This window comes from Rattus norvegicus, chromosome 4 (genome assembly GCF_021556685.1).
Source record: "Rattus norvegicus strain SHRSP/BbbUtx chromosome 4, alternate assembly SHRSP_T2T, whole genome shotgun sequence".
Taxonomy (NCBI): Eukaryota; Metazoa; Chordata; class Mammalia; order Rodentia; family Muridae; genus Rattus; species Rattus norvegicus.
The window spans coordinates 183,621,370-183,640,688 of NC_141537.1; the positions used below are offsets into that span (position 1 = coordinate 183,621,370).

A 19,319-nucleotide genomic window follows, 5' to 3' on the forward strand; every position below is an offset into this window, starting at 1 on the left:
AACTCGTCTGCCAGGGCCATTCAGATCTACATGTAGACACTAGAGAAAAGCCTTTCCTGCAGCATGAAGTGGAGCCCTCACCACTGAATGTGGCCATGGGGCCAATGATAACTCCATGTGCCAGGGCAGGAAGCTGATCATAGAGAACACTATGGTTGTGCTGGGTGCGAAGGGAAAGAGAGTGTGCCTAAGATGCTTCCCAAGGAACTCCTGTCCCCTACGGTTGTCTGGGATTAGCCTCTTGGAACCAGTCCATCAGTGTTCTCAATAGCAATCTGACCAAGGATCTGACCAATCTGTGGTCCAAAGTAGAGTCATCCCCACCCTGCCTGTGTCCCCGAGGGACAGAGCAATGCCACACTTTCCAAGCTAGATGGAAAAGCCTAGTGTTCCCTACGGTGCCGCAGAACAGCGCTCCCTCGCTTCCGGGAAGGAAACAAGATGGCGATCAGCTAAGAAGAGAGATGAATTGGGTTGGGGATTTAGCTCAGTGGTAGAGCGCTTGCCTAGCAACCGCAAGGCCCTGGGTTTGGTCCCCAGCTCCGAAAAAAAAAAGAAAAAAAAAAAAGAAAAAAAAAAGAGAAAGATGAATGAGAACCTCTGTTTTATTTTTTAGTTTTCTAGGTTGTCTTAATCCATCTCCTATTTTTTTTTCTCTTCTTGATATGCAAATGATGTTCCTTGGGACCCCCTACAGTCCAGCTTGTTGCTTCCCAAAAACCAGAAAACAAAAAGGAGGAAAATTGAAGAAAATTTAAAAAGCCAAAACAGAAGAGTTCTTTTGTTTGTTTGTTATACTTTTGAAAAGAAACAGGCTTTGAAAAACAGCTTTGTTACTTGGGACAAGCTATAGCTGTTTCCAAAGACTGTCAGCTGTCTCAGAGTGAAGCAGTTGGACTCTTCGGATCACAGTGGAAGAGGCAAGGACTTACCCCACTGGACGCTGGGTGTGGATGTGCATGTACTTCCATAGTCACTTCATGTGGGTCAATGGACTTCTATAGAGAACCGGTTTGTGGGCTGTATTCATCTTCTGGTTTTCTTTGGTTGGTTGGTTTAGGTTTAATGCACTTTAACATGAAACTTTCTTTAAAAAGAAAGAAAGGGGAACCTCAGAAACTAAGGTGTTAGCCCAGCTTCTTCAACCTTAGAGCCTTTGATGGGATAGCCTCCACAAACTGACCCTGGTCCCCCCGGATCCCATGACTTATCCTGCAGCTTATTTAAACATTTTGGATGCCCAAGAATGCTACCAGCTCCCCACATTTTCCACAAATGGGAAACAGTGGTCAGGCATCAGAGTGGGCACCTCAGGCATCCATTTCATGTAGTTCCTCAGTGCCCGCTGCATGGAAGAACTGCATGTTCCTTCTTAAAGAGAGACTTTCAGAAGAGCCAACTTCCCATCACAGCTCCACATCATCGTTCTGCTGTACTTACTGTTTCAATTTCCTTATCCCAAGTCCTGAAGACTTTCACACACACACACACACACACACACACACACACACACACACACACACACACACCCAGAACTATTATGAAGGCTATACAGTTAGGACAGGGAAGTCTTGGAAGTGAGGACTTTATCTGACTCATTTCTTTTTAGTTTTGTAGCATGTAGTGAGCCGTATTGGATTTGGGCCTAGCCGCTTTGTGACTGCATAGCTCAAGGTGGCTACTTGACTCTGGGCTGCATGGCCATAGAGGTTTAACCTTGAAATGACTGTCATACGGACATGAGATTGTTGAACTAAAGCCTTTCCCAGGAAGACCCTGGGAGCAATGACAGGATGTTTCAGCCTGAGCAAAACACCAGATGTCTCTGAGCAGATTCCTGAGAAAGGTTCGACCTTTTCAAAGAACATGTCCCCGGAAGACTGTTGCCTCTTTGTTATAGGAGGATATCTTGCAGTGTCGTGATTCACCTTATATCCTTGGGCATTTCCCAAACTCCCCCACCCTAAGCTTCAGTTCCCGCTTCTATTCCTGCCTCAGAGCTTTAAATGCTGTACATTTCTCTCAATAAACGAGACCTTGACAACAGAACTTTTGCTTGGTCTCCTTCTTCTCTTCACCCCCATTTTGGCCCACAGGTAGAAAGCCTCTTCGGGACCCTGAATAACTGGGTCCCCGCTGGCGGGGACAGTAGCAAAAAAGAATAAAGAAAAGAAGAGAAAGAGGTGGGTAGGGGAAGGGAAGGGAAGAAGAGTCTCTATTTTGCTATTTTGTGACCACCAAAGTATTCCCAGGTCTTAAACCTAAGAGTCAACATACTGATGAAAAGAGCTGGATGTTCAAGATGTCCTCGTGGTTAGTTTTATATTTATCATCATTATTATATTTGTGTAAATGTAATAATTTAGACCAGCTTTTGTATCTGCTCTTATGGTTTAAGGAAGAAGAGACTTATTTCTCCTGCTCCTGGGTAGAGAGTTTGGGTTGCTGAAATGTGGATGAAGACTGTGAGTGGAAATCTCACCTCTTGGTTGATGCACCTGATTTTAGAATCCAACGCTTTGATGTTTTGTTTTTTGGCCAGGTCATGTCTTTCCTTCTGAGATTGTTTAAGTGAGCCCTGTGATTAAAGCATTCTCCGACTCACCTGGTCACCTATTTGCCCTGTAAAGTGGATGTTGCTGCAGAGAACATACCAGCTACGGTTTTCACATGCCCTGTGAATGAATGTGTAAATTTTGAGTATTTTTCTGCCCCACCCCCCGAAAGAAAAGAGCAATGCACGAATATACATAGATAAAATATATAGATAAAACTAACCCCAGGGATATTCCTGTAGACACAGATAAAATAGGAAAAATACCAGGGGTAGGAACAGCCCAGGAGAGGCATACATAAATATGAACAACCCACTAACAAGAAAAACAATGAATAAAAGAATTAAAACATGAACTGCAGTGAAGAGACAACCCAAGTGGCTAATAGCATATCATGAAACATCTCTTAGAATTCATAGGAAAACAACCAAACCCACAATGATGTTCCACCACCATTCAGTGCCCCTCTGGTTGGCCAGGATTTTAAGTCTGACAGTACACACATTGGCAAACATCTATGGTTCGGTCGCCGAATAGAATACTGAGCTTAAGTATTGGAATGTACTCAGGATTCAAGGAAATCCAAGTTCGTTTAGCTAATGGTGCCTGTCTTAGCCTGGGCCTTATGCTGTGAACAGAAACCATGAACAAGGCAACTCTTTTAAGAATGACTTTTAATTGGGGCTGGTTTACAGATTTAGAGGTTCAGTCCATTGTCATCAAGGAAGGAACATGGCAACATCCAGGCATACATGGGAGGGGATGACCTAAGAGGTCCATTTCCACCTCTCGTTCCAAAGGCAGCTAGCAGAAAAATGGCTTCCAGGTAGCTAGGACAAAGGTATTAAAGCCCACACCCACAGTGACACACCTACTCCAACAAGGCTATACCTCATAATAGTGCCACTCCCTGGGCCAAGCATATACAAACTGTCACAGTGCCCTTGACCTATGATGCAGATATGTCAGTCTTAGAACTAGTCAGTAACTAGTAAGCCTTGTACCCCTCCATCAATAGGCACAGAGAACTCCACAGCAGGACTACCTGTAACACACCAGTGGAAAACCAGATGTCTACCCCATGGTTATAGTGCAGTGTATATTTAGAGTGTGGTCTTAGAATGAAAATGGCCATTTGGTTATGGGCAAACCAAAGGCCTCAGACAAACATTAGAAACAGAAAGGTAAGTGAAAGGGTAACTCAAAGAGTAACAGAACTGTTCTTCAGTTAATTTAAATTTCAATGCATTCAAAGATCACATACATTCTTAGGGACACAAACATATGTGTTGAAACCATAAATAAATAGGGAAAACTAAATATAAAATGTAAGATAATGGTATTTCTGAGGAAGAAACAGAATTGGGTGGAACACAGGGCAGAGGTATTTGGTGAATCCACTCTAAACCCTGGAAAATTTGTCAACGGTTTTCTCATACATTTAATACTCAAGACAACTAAAATAGACACTGGGACTTGAACACAGCAGATGCAAATGCTAGGCCAGCCAATTTATTAGAAATGACTCTAAAACTCTACCCAGCTGTAATCTGCCAAGTTCTCACTTAAAAAATGTAAGATCTTTAAACATGAAAAGTTAGTTATTTTATTAAGAACACCACACACGGATAAATGGCAAGATGCTATAAAATGATGACTTTGCTCCTAATCTGAATTATTGAGTACCCCGTGAAAGACGGATGTATATTATTTTATTTCCATGCCAGGTCTCACAACTCAAGGCCTTGTGCACACTAGGCAAGCACCCTACTGCTAAGTCCAAGTTTCATACTTTGTTTAAAAGGTAGTCACTGGGATGAAGAAAGGGCTTGGGGTTTAAGAGCCTATACTGTTCTTGCAGAACACCTTAGTTTGGTTCCCAGCACCTGCTGCAGACAGCTCAGAGTCACCTGTTATCCCCCGCTCTAGCAGATCTGACACCTTGACTTCCATGGACCTTTGCATACACATAATTAAAAATAAGACAAATCCTTTTAAAATGCAATTTTATTTTATAACAAAAAGATCATACAGTAGTATATTTTAAGTTTTCTGAAGCACACCAAGACAGATTTTAGAGGAAACAGGCAAAATATATGGGCCCTCGTTTCTAAAATACATTTTCAAGTTCAAAATGCATTCATGTTTTTAAACATATAAATGATATTTCCAAGAGTTATGAATGCAAATACAAGGCTGTCCGTCAGAAAGACACAAGCCCCACTATACCCTACACCATTTATAAGAACCAAGATGTCCCAGCCCAACTCAGAACCCTACAACCTGACCAAGCTGTCAAGTGCTGGTCCAAAGGAAAGAAGAAGCCCAAACACTGTGTTTTGATCTCCTTGACTCTATTACAGAAAAGCACATTTTGTGTATTAGGAAGCATCACTCAAGTCCACCAGCCTGCAGCTGCCAATGCCTGTATGCTTGGGCTGCCAGGAAACACGGGTGGAGCAAAGTAAGGGTGGGCTGAAAAGGGAGAAACAGGCACCCTATCATGTGAAATAACTCCCAGATTTCTCTTCTTGTCTCTGACTGTTCAGTAGATGCTTGGATTAATTCAAAAGCAATTAATCAAAAAGCTTCATCATGGTCATACAGGACATGTAAATAAAATAGTGGCTCTGTGAGTTACAAAAATCCCACCAGCTAAGAAAACCTGAAGACATGCTTCCTGGATTCTTATGGGTCTTAAGGTTACTTAGCCAAGACAGACATGGGGACGGAGAGTCAGACCAACTGTTTCCCACATTTAACCATTATCCATTTAACTGGTGAGCTTTATAACAATTTTTGGTACCCTGTACCTCAAGTCCTTAACAAAAGGACTTTCATTCCTGGTAAAGTAACCAACACAGAAATCAGGATGAAAGTAGGAGTCATTGTTCCTACTTGGAAAGTAAAAGATTACCATGTCCAAAGATCTTCATGGCTCACAACTAGCCCTGAGTAATGTTAAGAGGTAATGCCGTTCATGAACATCGGAGCCACCTTCTCTGTGGTCTTCCAAGAGGTTCTACTGGGCCATCGTGGGCATAACATTGCAATGCTAAGCATTGTCAAATACAATTAAAATTTTGTAAAGGTCAAAATATAGCAAGAAAATCTTGTCACAGGGGTTGGGGATTTAGCTCAGTGGTAGAGCGCTTGCCTAGAAAGCGCAAGGCCCTGGGTTCGGTCCTCAGCTCTGAAAGAAAGAAAAAAAAAAATCTGTCACATTGTGCTATGGGAATTGGGCAGCCAAAGGAATGTGTTGTATAGCTTATTTATACCAAGCATGATATGAATGAATGAATGAATGAATGAATGAATGAATGAATGAGAGAGAGAGAGTCAGCACAAAGAGACCCATCATTGCCCACCTACACTGATCAGTACATGCAAACCTGTGATTTGCAAAGTTGCAGGGTATTTGATCACACTGTGACCTCCAAGATTGCATTATTTACTGTTGATTTCCAGCGCCCACTTAAGATAAATCCGAATCACCTGTAATTTCATCTGTGTCTAGTTGTGGTGTGGTTCAGCCCTAGAAAACACCTTTAATCCAAGGTGCTAATTGTGAACAGGATTAAATAAAGTCAACCATAGGTCAAGAGGTGGAGCAAGCAACCAGTTGACGGTAGTAAACATAGAGGGGGGAAAAAAACAGAATAAGAGGAAACCAGGAGGATGGATAGAGAGGCACACAGGAAGTAGAAGGGAAGGACATTCAGTTTTCGGGGTTTTTAAGACTCATGGAGAAGGAGAGCTTCCTTTTGGGACATCATCTATGAAGGAAGGTCAGCTGCGTGCTTTCTCTGCCTCTATGAGTTAGCAGGCCTTCCCCCGCTTAACCAAACGATTGAGATTTTATTAGAAAAACAAAAACAAAACAAAACAAAACAAAACAAAAACAGATGCAGACCAGAGGGTTGCAGAAACAGAGCTTTAAATGCTTACCGAAACAGAGAACCATCAGAGTAATGCCTCGGGAGGCTTGGTCATAAGATGATTTATCAGTCTCTACAGAACCTCAAAACTATTAACAGAGAAACTTGAGAATTAAGCATTTTCAGAACTGACCAGCCACATGGCATGGGTTTGTTAGTCTAGTTGTAGGGGCACTTTAAGAGAAGGGGGTGCTTTGTCAAGATGCTAGAGGAGTCATCATAATAGGATTATAGATTGGGGTTAAAATTCCAACTCATGAAGGAAATGGCAGCACATGTCACCATGAGCATCGAGCTCTGTTTCCAGGCGCGGTGACCTACTCAGCTGTGACAGGGCTTAAGAATCAAGTGGGGAAAGGAACACTGCCAGATGCCAGAAATGCCTGGGACTGGAAAGGACACAGCTGGTAGCATGAGGACCTTGTCAGTCACAGGTTCCAGGGTGTGCATCTGAGCCCAGCATGAGGGAATGAGGAGGCTGAGGGAGGTAACTTTCCTTCCTAGAACCTATTAGATAGATCTGTGCAGGAAAACTGCAGCAGAGACAGTGATAAGGTGAGGATTCAAGGGTACAGTGCTTGCAGATTAGGCTGCATCCTAAGCCCTGTCCACCGCTCGTGACCAACATCCAAGCAGTGTTAGTGCAAACTGGGCACTCTAGGTATGGAGTCTCCTCTTCTGCGCCTGGACTGACCTCCCTGCTATGGCCCTAGAACCTTGCTTCATCCACACAGAGCAGTGCAATCCAGGTGATAGGAAGGCAAACCCTGAGACCATCTCAGAACATTTCTCAAAACTTTGGGGACCCCCAAATTGGGTGTACATGTTACAGGGGGCAATTGAGTTGCTTTTGGGGGGTGGGGTGTAGTCTCATTTATAAAAGAATTTTAAAACAGACTTAGTAGGACTCTCAAGAACAATTTTGTTAGCGTTTGAGAGAAACACCAGACAGACCAGCTTGTCCATCTTGGCAGTAACCAAGAAAGATACAGAAAAGAGGAAGCCTTTGAAAAGCAGAGTCTGTGATGGGGGAGCAGTAAGCAGTTACAGGGCAGATGAGCAGCTGAGTAGCAGAAGGGAGGGATATCAGTCAAAGAAGGAAGTCAAGAGAAGCACGCTCAGCCCTTGTCAGGAAGAAAAGGAGATTAAAAGAGGAAAAGAAAAAGTTATGCTTTTCTGGGTAACTCTGGAAATCAGTCAAGCTGGAGATTTTCAAGATGGAAACTCAGCAAGTAACTGCCCCCAGGGAGGGGTTTCTAGGAAGGATAAGTACATTATCTCATTAAGGAGATAACTATTCTTCCTCTCTCCTTAGCATGGCTTTAAGTAAATCAGCTTCCCTGGGGGGTGGACTTCCGGCTAGGTGAATGACAGGCCCCAGCTGGATTAACTCTTACAGGAGGAGATAACAGGATGTAATGTTCTCATCTTTGGAGCAGATAAGAATGTCCTGTGTCCACCTAAGGCCAGAAGTAGATTTCATTAGGGAGGGGTCCATCCTCAATGCCCTCTGAGGTTACTAATCTCCATCTAGCTACCTAACAAGGACACGGGAACTGCTGTTGTAAACACCGCGCTTAGAGATGCCCACATACCAGAAGGCTGTAAAGCTCTGCCTCATTCCAGTTCCAACCAAGCAACACCAATTCTCAGGGATACCTCACTATTCTGGGCCTTCCGCTTCCTAGCAGGGTGACCCTAAGAAAATTTTCTAAATTTTCAAATTCTTCTACAGAACCTTTAAAACACCTACCTCACCAGGTCCCAGAGGAATTAAATCATGGATAAAGTGCTTGCCCTGATGTCTTACTTAAAGTGAATTCTCTGTCTGTTTTAGCAATTATCTCAATGTCATATTTTGCTGCGATGACTTACACAGAAGGGGGGTTTTAAAAAGTAAAATACCATAATAAGCTTCTTCACTGATATATGTTTAAATTATTAATTTAATATTTAAACTATGAATTTAATTATGTTCAGCCTTTGGGACTTGGTTAGGTGACTCCCCTGCAACTATAAAAAATAGAGAGAATTTTTGGCTGCCCCCCTTCCCCCATTGTGCCCTTGCTTCTTCCTTCAAGACTCATAGTTCACCACAGTACCAACAGGTTGTAAGCTACACCATAGGTCAATTAAGGATATTTCAGACACACACACACACACACACACACACACACACACACACACTTCTTATGGACTCATATTCACCAAGCCACAATTCCACTCAACCCACAAAAATTAGAAGTACGTATCTATAAACCAGGCTTAATTTTGTGAACAGAAAATCTAGATAAAGCTATTTTAACTTTTACATATGGCTAACTTTTGGGTTATTTCACAATATAATTTTTTTATTTTGTGTTTTCCTTTTCCTTAACTACACAAGCTTGCAAAAGGTAAAGATCATTTTTAATTGCATGCAGGCAATATGTTTGCAATGTTTAGTACGCTTAGCCGAAAATACCAAACTATTTGCAAACACACTCCTTTCTCCTCAGCTGATGGGTTTTACTCACTGCCCTTTCTGCCTCGTGTCCTTTTTTCATTTTTACCCAATGTCCCTATCCAACATCTGAAACCTACCAGGGGCATTTACCACTTGCTACAGGGGAGGGCTCTCACAGGGGAACCCCGGGTGCCTTTGTTCAATTTTAAAAGGTCTGCTCCTTGCTGGAGCTGGCACTGGGTGAAGGGTGGGAAGGAAGGGACTGGGAGATGGTACAGCTTAGCTCTTACAAGTGGAACACAGCTAAATCTGCAACTTTCAAACAAGGAGTTGTTGCTCTTCTTCAATAGGCCGGAAGAACCTTTGTGCGGAAATTATTGTGTCTTCCATGCCCACGTGATGACAGAGTGCTTTGGTTATTTACCTGCTCCATCAGAGCAGAACCCATCAACATTGTCTGAAGCTGCTATTCTGTGAAATTGTTCATAACAAACAGAGCTGTCAGTACCTAATTTTCTCATCAGGAAAACACTTCCTTCAAAATCCAGGAATGCTTCTGATAAATCCCCCTGGCTCTTTTCCCTCTGAGTTAGTGTTTGTCTATCTTCAGAGCTGTGTGAAACATCACATGGAGCCTGGAGAGCCCTCTGTTACCCTATCTCCCTGAAAGATGGGACCAACCATGTGTGGGCAGGACACCTGCTCTGGACTTTATGGGTGTCTTATTTATCTTCCAGGTGTTTTCTCTGCTCCTCTCTGCTTTCTATCCCAAAGCCTATACTCTATAGTACACTAAGTGTAGAGTACTCTAACCTGTAATCTACAGTCTCTATGGTATACCATGAGGTACTCTAACCACATATATGCCCTTTAGGTAGCAGCTCAGTTTCAATATGGGTCATTGACAAACAGTAGTATATCCCCTGCTTTTCTCATGGCTGTGACCAAATACATACCTGACAAGAAGCAACTTAAAGAGGGAAAGTTTTCTTTTGATTCATGGTTTAAATAAACACAGTCCGTTGTGTCAGGACAAATGTGATGGTTGAATGAGATATGTCCCACAGAGGTTCAGGTATTTAAACACTTGATCTCTACTTTGTGCTGATGTGTCAGGAGGCTATGGGACCTTTATGATAGTAGCCTTGCTAGAAGTACATCACTGAGGCAGGCTTTGAGAGTTTGTAGTGTCACCTCATTCATAGTTCTCACTCTCTGATTTGTGTGTGTAGCTGAGATGTGAGCTCTTGGATTCCTGATCCAGATACCTGTCACCAAGCCTCCCCCACCATGATGAACTGTACCACGAAACTTTGAGCCAAGAAAAACTTTTCCTTTAAGATTTTATCTTTACTTACATGTAAGCGTGTTACATGTATGCGGATACTCACAGAAGCCAGAAGAGGGTGAGAGATCTGCTGAAGTTGGAGCAACATTCAGGCGCACGCAGTGATCTAACCTCTAATTTGCATAATAAGTTCCCCAAGAGGCCCAGGTGTTTATAGCTTGGATTCTATGTTGATACTGTTGGAAGGGACAGCCTGGTGGGAGGTCCTAGGTCACTAAGGGTACACTCCTGTAGAGGTCATAGCACCCTAATCTCTTCTTTTCTCTTTTCCATTCCATGAGGAAGATGGTTCCACTCTACACAAGACTTCCACCATGATGGGACTGCCTTCTTGTAGGCTTAAAATGATATGTCAATCAATTATGGAGATACCTCTGAAATAATGAACCCAAATTAATCTTTTCTCTTTAAACTTAACTATCCCAGTTGTTTGTTATAGGAAAGGAAAGTTGGCCAACACATTCATACATGCATGCAAACACACACACACACACACAAAGGGCATACACACTCAAACATGATGTTAAACATCAAGGGAAAAACTTAAGTTCTTAAAATAAGAAATTGAAACTAGGCAACCCTTTAAATCTGCAACACTGAATAGAATATTTGTTCCTTGTGTTTCAATTACCCAAAGAAAACACTATGAAACTCTCTAAATCTAATACCAATTTTATGGCTAGATTATTTTCATTTACTTGAATAAAGTCAGATAATAAAATAATATCATGATTTATAGAAGTTTCACTTATCGCAAAGGCTAATAAAAAAGAGAAACAGAATAATGATCAGTGTGTATGTCATGAATTTTTCTTTTGCCTTAGCTGTGTACAGAGGGGGTTTTAAGCAAGTACACAGCTGACCTATGCTTTCCAAACAAGTATGCTAATCTTCCACATGGCTCAGAAGCATTCCATCCATTGTTTTGTCTTTATAGCTTTTTCCTTGGTCATAAAGCTTGTGTTCATTCGCCTTCTTTCCACTGAAAGTATCTAGAGGATGAACACCTACTACTCTATCAGCCCCAAGCTATGGTTCCTGCTATAACTCCACAATAACCATGAACTTATTTATAAATGTGTTATTTCAGATTTAAGATGATCTTTCTGATGAGTATTTCTTTTATGAAGTTAGTCGACTAATTGGTTTTAAAAATACAAATTACCAGATTATATTGATGAATAAGAAAACTGAACTGATGTGGATTGTCAGGTACATTGCAACAAGTCACGAAGAAACAGTAGCAATGCTGTTTGTGTTGCAGTGAAGTGTTGTGTTGAACAAAATTATGAAGGAGGACGAATAGAGATGGATGGAAACCACACTAACTAGAAATCCCAGGTGCAGTAAGAGAGAGATCCCAGGTGCACTGGGAGGTAACTCGGAGATCTCAGGTGTAGTAAAAAAGAGATCCCAGGTGCACTGACCAGTAACACAGAGATCCCAGGTGCAGTAACAGAGAGATCTCAGGTGCACTGGGCTGTAAAACAGAGATTCCAGGTGCAGGGATCAGTAACAGAGAGATCCCAAGTGCACTGACCAGCAAGAGGGAGGCATGTGGAAACAGACTGCCTTAACAGGCAGTAGCAGGAGATGGGGGGAGACAGTAATCAGAAGCTCACTGTCTATAGCTGCCAAAAAAAGACAGGGAGGAAAACCAGGGAGGAGGGATCAGGTCACAGATGCTGAGCCCAGGCAGCTGTCCTTCCCAGTTCTAGCTCTGCCACCTGCCAGGGTCACTCTCCTCTTCTCTAGAGACAACAGCAGCAACTGCCTCAGAGAATTCTGATATGTCGGGCATGATCAAAAACAGATATTCTCATTTCCAACCCCACAGAGGGGACAGGGCCTTGCTGAAAGGTCTTTGTGTGGAGTGATAAAATGAATCACTCAGCACTCTGGGAAAGCACCCATAATCTTATCAGGGAAGGCCCCCCTTTCCACACCCTAGATGCCCTTCTCAGCAAGAGCACGGTTTGAACTGGCTTCCCGCTCAGCTCCAGCATTACAAGACAGCTGAAGGCCCTGGAACCAACCTTCCCACTTCAGTCCTCAACCAGAGATTCCTAAGGACTCTCCGGTGCCCACCCTTACAAATGCTGGACTTCATGGAGCCATGGACAGAGCATAGGTGGAGAAAGCCATGGATTTGTTATTCTTGATGAATTACATCCTCATACCTTGTTTTTCTTACATGTGTAAAGTGTAAATCATAAATGTGACTTGCTTCAGTTGTGAGGCTTAAGTGAGATGGTGACAACAAAAGCTGACAACCAGAGGAGCTGAGCAGACAGATATGATGGTAAACAACTGTAGCCCCATCACATGAAAGTGTGAAGCAAGAGGGTTGCAAGTTCAAGGTCGAATTGAGATGCATGGTGAGAATCTTTCCACAAGGGAGGGGGGAGGGAAAACTGGACACAGCATCTAGGGAACATGCTATGCTTCAAAGGTCCAGTCCTTGTCAACCAGTGGAATCAAGTTTAGTCATAGTACACACAACATAAAGAGTAACTCAACAGGACATAGTCTGACTACTTTAACCATTGCAGTAATCCACGAGGGAGACCACGTCATTGTTCCCATTATACACATGAGAAAATCAAGATTTAAAAGGGTTCAGTAATTCACCAAGTCACACATGCCAAGAGTGACATGAGTCTACCTGATCCAGTGCACCCCCATATCCTCAGAATCCTGATCGAGTGACCAACCACATAACACAGTGTTGATCCCCAGGTCTGGGGCATTTCTGACCTCAAGCCCTCAGCCATGAGAATACTCAGTGAGAAGCCATATTCAACAGCAAGTATTTACATATTACATTTTATCCACAGGGCACACGCTGCCCACTCTGCTCCTGCTACTTCTTGCTCCAGAAGAGTGAACATTTCAGTGAGAATTCCTGTCTTCTCACACATTCTGCCTCCTCACCCCTAGCTCTAGACAGACTATCATCAGGTTAGTGGTGTGTCCCGCTCTTATGAGTGGCATTGCTCTGTTCAAACCTTCATTACCTCTACTGGTCATTTTCTCAGAGCCTGGGATAATTGTTTTCTTTCTGTCCCCAACACCTCTTATTTCCTTCACCCAGTTCTGCTGTATTGTTCCCCTCATGGGACTTCCCATTTATCCATTCTGAGGACACAAAGCCTACCCCTCTACAGAAGACTCCACAGAGCACCGCTGTGCTTCAGTCCTCACCAACATCTCTTTGAAGACTTCCATGAAGCACTATTGTGGGAAAAATAACTTCTCTCTAAGAATATGACAGGTCTGAAAATATATCCAGGACTATCTCTTTGAAATGTACAGTATGTAGTCAGGGCTAGTTCTTTAAATCCTGATTCGTCTCTGCTGACCTAGAGTAGCACTGGGGCATTTTACTTTTCTGGGTGACTTCCATACTTCAGGAGAGGAAGTGAGAGTCCCACAGTGACAGTGTGTATCTTCTCCAGTGTCAAGCTGAGCCCCCCCCTCTGGTGAGGCTAGATCGGAGGCAGACTTCAAGAGGGACAGGTCTGAATCTCCATGTGATCCTGGCATGTAACATGCAGGCCTGCCCCAGCATGCGATGTTGAGGCCTATCATATGCGTCATGTAGATGAACCCCCTCTGTTGTACTAGGATACCAGGACTTTAAAGTTTTGCTCAGTTTTGAAAACCTTCCATGAGGCTGTGTCAGTCCGCAGAAGTGTGACCTTCATCCATAGTGAGAAAACATAAATTATTTTGATCCCTTTACAAAGTAAGCAAGGTATCTCAAACTATGAGTTAGCTTTCCATCAATGAGACAAAGCATCCAAGACAAATCAAGTCAAAAGAGGAAAAGCATGTTTGTTCATTGTATCAGAGGCCCTGGGTCATAGTGGCATGGCCCTGGTACTCTTGAACTGAGCCTCGCATCGTGTCAGGTGTGAGGGGCAGAGGAAACCTATCTACCTCCTAGCAGCCAGAAATTAGAGACAGAGGAGTAGCCAGATTTCTAATCTCTACTTCAAGGTCACAATCAAATGACCTAACTTCCGACTATCAAGCTCCCGTTCCTGAAGGTTCCACTGCCTCCTGTGTGCCTTTGCAGAGCATTTCAGACCCGACACTCACTAGCTGGATTCAGAAGGAATTGAATAATTAATCTTTTCAACTGTGAAACACGCCTCATGGCGTTCACGATGGACTGCTGCTGTCGGTATTTTTATGATTTTTATTTAAATTTACTCTGCTTTGATTTCAGGAGTGATTTGCATTTCTATTTTCTCTTACTCTGCTGTCTGCCACTGAAACTGTTATAATAGCTATTTCCAGCAACCAGCTCCTTCTGGAGAGAGGCATCTCATGCTTTCATTACAAGTCCTCTAAGCAATGCTGATTATGGGGATTACCTGAGACCTCCAGGCTTCTCAATCCTCGGTTAACACTGTCAGAACATAGTTTGGTGCATCTGTGTGTGTTAGCTTGGTCTCTCAAACATATTTGGTTCATGTCACAGGATTAGCTTATTTAGGGCTAGTTAAAAATGTTCAGCGTTTCAGAGTGTGTACTGTTCTTGAAGAAGACCAGAGTTTGTTTCTAGCACTCATGTCAAGTGGCTTATGACCACCTATAACCCCAACTCCAGGAAGATCTGATGCCTTTGGCTTCCACGGGTAACAGTACTCATCTGCAGGTGCACGGAAGTACACACACACACACACACACACACACACACACACACACACAATTTCAAAATAATTGAAATAGTTTTTAAAAATTAACTTATTGGTACATACTGTGTTTAAGTTTTAAAAGTCACCCCACACACTAATTTAGTGAGTACAAGTTATTGCTTCTCTGGGAGAAAGGAGGCTAAGCTCTTGCAGTTCTCTGATCACAACGCTTTCACCGACTGTCGTATGTTTCTGTCACCTAACAGCATACACTTATTACGAACAATTGGTTGCACGTACTTTGGATGATTTTAAAGCAGGAACTTTAGAGGATATTTTGTTCTGTGGCATCATAACACAAGTCAGTCTCCCATACTCCAGAAAACCACTCCTCCATGAAACCCTTCATCATCACCCTTATCAGGTATTTTCTAAAATTTTCTAGATTTCTGATTTGCAGAATCTTACTTGACTACCAGTGTCACACATATCACCTGGCACAACTAGTGTGAGGTGGGGGTGTGAGTCAGCCAGTGTTGGCCCAGAAGCTAATGAGCATCTGACAGACCCTGGGTCACATGACTGAACTTGGAATTTCTTTGCTTGCATCCTTAAAGTAATGCTACTTGATGCTTTTCTTCACTGTTATCTCGGGCATTTCAAGTTCAGCCACATTTAAAATATTTTCCACAGCCCTATCATAACTTGCAGGTGTCACATTTTTAATTTCCTGGTGGTTTCCTGTATGGAACAGTGAATTTCTTCTTTCTATAGGGAGAGGAGATAAATCATTGACTCATTAATATTCCTAATGATGGCTCTCTAACACATGGATTTTCCCAGAAGACCCAACATAGCCTTAGGTTTAAGAACACTAGAGGGAATTTAGACCAAGGTTTATCATCCACTATAGAGACTGAAATATCAAAAATTCAAACAAAAACTTTAAAAATGAGAAGACACAATACAACACGAGAGAGAGAGAGACAGAGAGAGACAGAGAGAGAGAGAGAGCGCACAAAAAGAAAAAGGACTAATAAGTGTGAACATTGAAACAAGAAAGCAGAGTGAGCCAGATAGCCATGGTGGCAAGTCTATAATCCCAACAACAAGGAGGTTGAGGCGGGATTACAATAAACTCAAGGCCACCCTAGGCTACACAATAAATCCTGTCTCAAAATAAATAATAATACTAAGGCAGACAACAGCCATGTCCAACTTCCTCTGGAAACATTTGGGTCAACCAGTTCAGGTTTTTCCCTGCTCTACACAAGAGCAACCTAGAAATTCAACATTTACCAAAAAAAATCCATCTGGTGGGCAGTAGACGGATGGCAGTAAGTGGATCACCAAGCATGGAATCCAGGCATCAAGACAATACCCACTCATACATGCAGTATGTGTTCATGACTGTGGAAGATATGGGAGGGTGTGCTTGTGTGTGTTCTACTGCTCCATTATCAGCTAGCAGTTTGTTGATTATTCCTCAAGTACTCTAGGAGGTTTGTTGTTTTTTTATTGAAATTCAGTATTGTATCTAATTAGTAGGTGTTAAATAAATATTTGTGATTCAACTGACAGAAATGTTCAAGTTTCATAAAGCATCCTGGCATAAAATGTGATGCTAGTGAAGGAGAGCTCTGATGGATGGCTTGTATGTATTCCTCACAAAGTGAGCCATGCTGAGGGTTACTACTGACAGAGTGATCCCATGAGAGTATGATCTGAAGAGCAGTGTTCACTCCTTCTGATGCCAAGATAGGAGAGATTGCCCAGCTCATAAATCTGAAGAGAAAACAAAAAACAAAAAACAAACAAACAAAAAAAAACCAACTACTCCATGGGTAGTTTCCTATACAAAGAACAATCAGTACAGTTGATATGCTAAGCTACATGCAAAGGCTAAAGCTAAGGGACCATTTAAAAAGACGGAAATTTTGAGCTGAGGAGGATAGAGGGGTCTTCCAAGGAGCCTGAATCTCAGGGTCACCTTAAAGGAAATGCTTGTGGGAAACACCAATACTTGTTTTAAAGATGTTTAGGAAAGCTCTGGTGGTTTGTTGAGAACACAAACATCTAAAAAAAAAAATGTCTTCACAATATGGACACAGGCTAATAATTAATCCGATGTTAAAAGTGAGAACATACACACACGCACACAAAAAATTAATGAGAACTGGAAATCTCTGAGTAAGTACAAGCAAGTGAGATGCAGTAAATAGCATTATGGTTCATATGTTTCGATTAATGTAAGATCACCTAAAATTATAATTATCTACAGTCAAATGACAATGTTTCTAAATGTAGATGAATTTACCCAAGCAAATTAGTAAGAACTTTACCAAGAAGATTCTCACAAGCTAACATGTTTTAAAAGACGTTGGGTATATTACCTACTTCTCACAGGGCAGTGACAAATGCCTGACAGAAGCTACTTCCGAGAGGGTTTGTTTTGGCCCATGGTGGTGAGTCTATCCTGGTAGGAAAGTCATGACTGTGAGGCAGCCCACAAGACAGCTCCAGGAAGCACAGAGTCAGTGTCAAGCTCACTTCCTCCTTTCCTTTACACTCCATCCAAGACGCCAGTCTATGTGATGGTACCCCACCCCACCTTCAGGGTCGGTCTTTCCTCTTCAGTTAAACATCTCTGGAAACATCCTAGCCAGACCCAGAGGCATGTCTGCCAGGTGATTCCAAATTAAGTTGACCTGACAATGAAGATGAACCATCATATTGTGATATAAATACATTTACTTCACAGAGTAAAAGAAGATGGTGGGAGTGGAGATAAACTTGAGGAACAACATCTTCTATATGACATGTAAAGCAAAAGACTGGCAAAGAGCATCAAGGACAAGTCTGTAGATGTAGTAGAACTGCAAACCCAGCATACAGGTGCCCAGCTGTCTCTGCACTCAGACAGAAGCTGAAACAGGAGATTCCCACAAGTTCAAGGCCAGCCTGGGCTACATTGTGAAATCCTGTTTCAAGATAGCCAACAAGAAAGAGAAGGGCTAGGAGGAAGAGGAAGAGAAAGAGAAAACCTCTAATGACTGTCGGTTCCCTGAGCATGTGCCCGTTTGTAGTTCTGTCCCACGATGAATCAGGGTGAGCATGTGTGACCAGCAGAGCCCATGGTTGTGACTTTCAAGGCTGAACCTAAAGGAAACCACCACCTGCCCATCTATGCCTGCTCCTGGCAGGAGAGCCAGATGCAGTGCTGTATAGTTCACAGAGATAGGAGGTATCCACACTGTTTTCCTGCTGGGGCAGGAAAAAAGAATTATAAGTGTCTAAAGTCATTCTTCCAGAGCAAGAGGCGTACTTATATTATTTATGTTGCTTTTTTCCCTCTTTTATGATGGGATTTGGCCAATGGAGGAATGAGCTTTTTGGAACATAGTGTTCTAAGGTAAAGAATTTAAAAGGAATGTATAAATATAAAAAGTAGGATACGGGGACATTTCATTTCAAGCAGGAGGCATACTAGGCCACATTTACCCTTTTCTCTTACTTGAATTAGCTGCCTTGCTTTGTAAGAAAGCTTACAACACAGCAGTTCACCACCGTAAACCTCCGGAGTAAAACATCACTTTATCTACATTGAATGCTTGTGCAGACATGCATCCACTTTTAAAATCCTGGCCAAAAGCCTGTAAAGTAATTATAACCTTGAAAAAGATCCAGCCCTCACAAATGCTACACATAAATTTTTTTCCAGAGGAACAGAATGATCTAGCAACAACAACAACAAAAAAATCCATAAGCTATCAGGACCCAGCTTTAATTCCATCAGTGAGCTGGCACCTTATAGTCCAAAAAGAAAAAAAATGTATGGGAGGTGGAGTGAGAAGAAGTTCCCATTTGGCTCCTGGGTTTAATGGAGCTTCTGGAAATTGCTAAGCCCAAGGCCCTGCACTGTAACTCTCACTGTTCTCCAGCACAATGATGACGTAGGTAAGGCCACAGCAAATTATCAGCGCCCTGTGTCAGATAGGGACCAAATCCACTCAGGACCCACAGGATATGGAAAACAGACCAAAGTAATGCTCTCCCCTCTGCTTTGATAGGTACTTTCCTTATTGCTGTAACAAAACACTTGACTAATAACACTTATTAATATAAGATCGCCTAAAAATTATAATTGCCTACAGTCAAATGACAATGTTTCTAAATGACGAATTTACCCAAGAAAGTACAATTTTTCTTGGGTAATTTAAATAATACTTTACTAAGGCATTTTTCATCTCAACAGTGATTGAGAGATGGAAAATTAATCCAAAACTGTTAAGAAGCTGAAAGATAACATCACACACTCTCTAGACATGAAGTTTATTGGAGATGTTATCTCCAATTCCATAAAAGCTAGTCAACTCCAAGAAGACT

General features: G+C 42.3%; 1 protein-coding gene across 3 annotated transcripts in view; it reads right to left on the reverse strand.

Annotated features, from left to right (window-relative positions):
• LOC120102440 (uncharacterized) overlaps positions 1-19,319 on the reverse strand; it is a 190,629-nt gene that overhangs the window by 104,387 nt on the left and 66,923 nt on the right. Inside the window, exon 5 of one of the 3 annotated variants that reach the window (XR_015687170.1) lies at positions 4,552-5,748. The exons of the other annotated variants lie outside the window; for them this stretch is intronic. The gene's annotated coding sequence lies outside the window, so the exon portion shown is untranslated. Of the gene's footprint in view, positions 1-4,551; positions 5,749-19,319 lie in introns of those variants that run through there. 3 annotated transcript variants of the gene reach the window in all.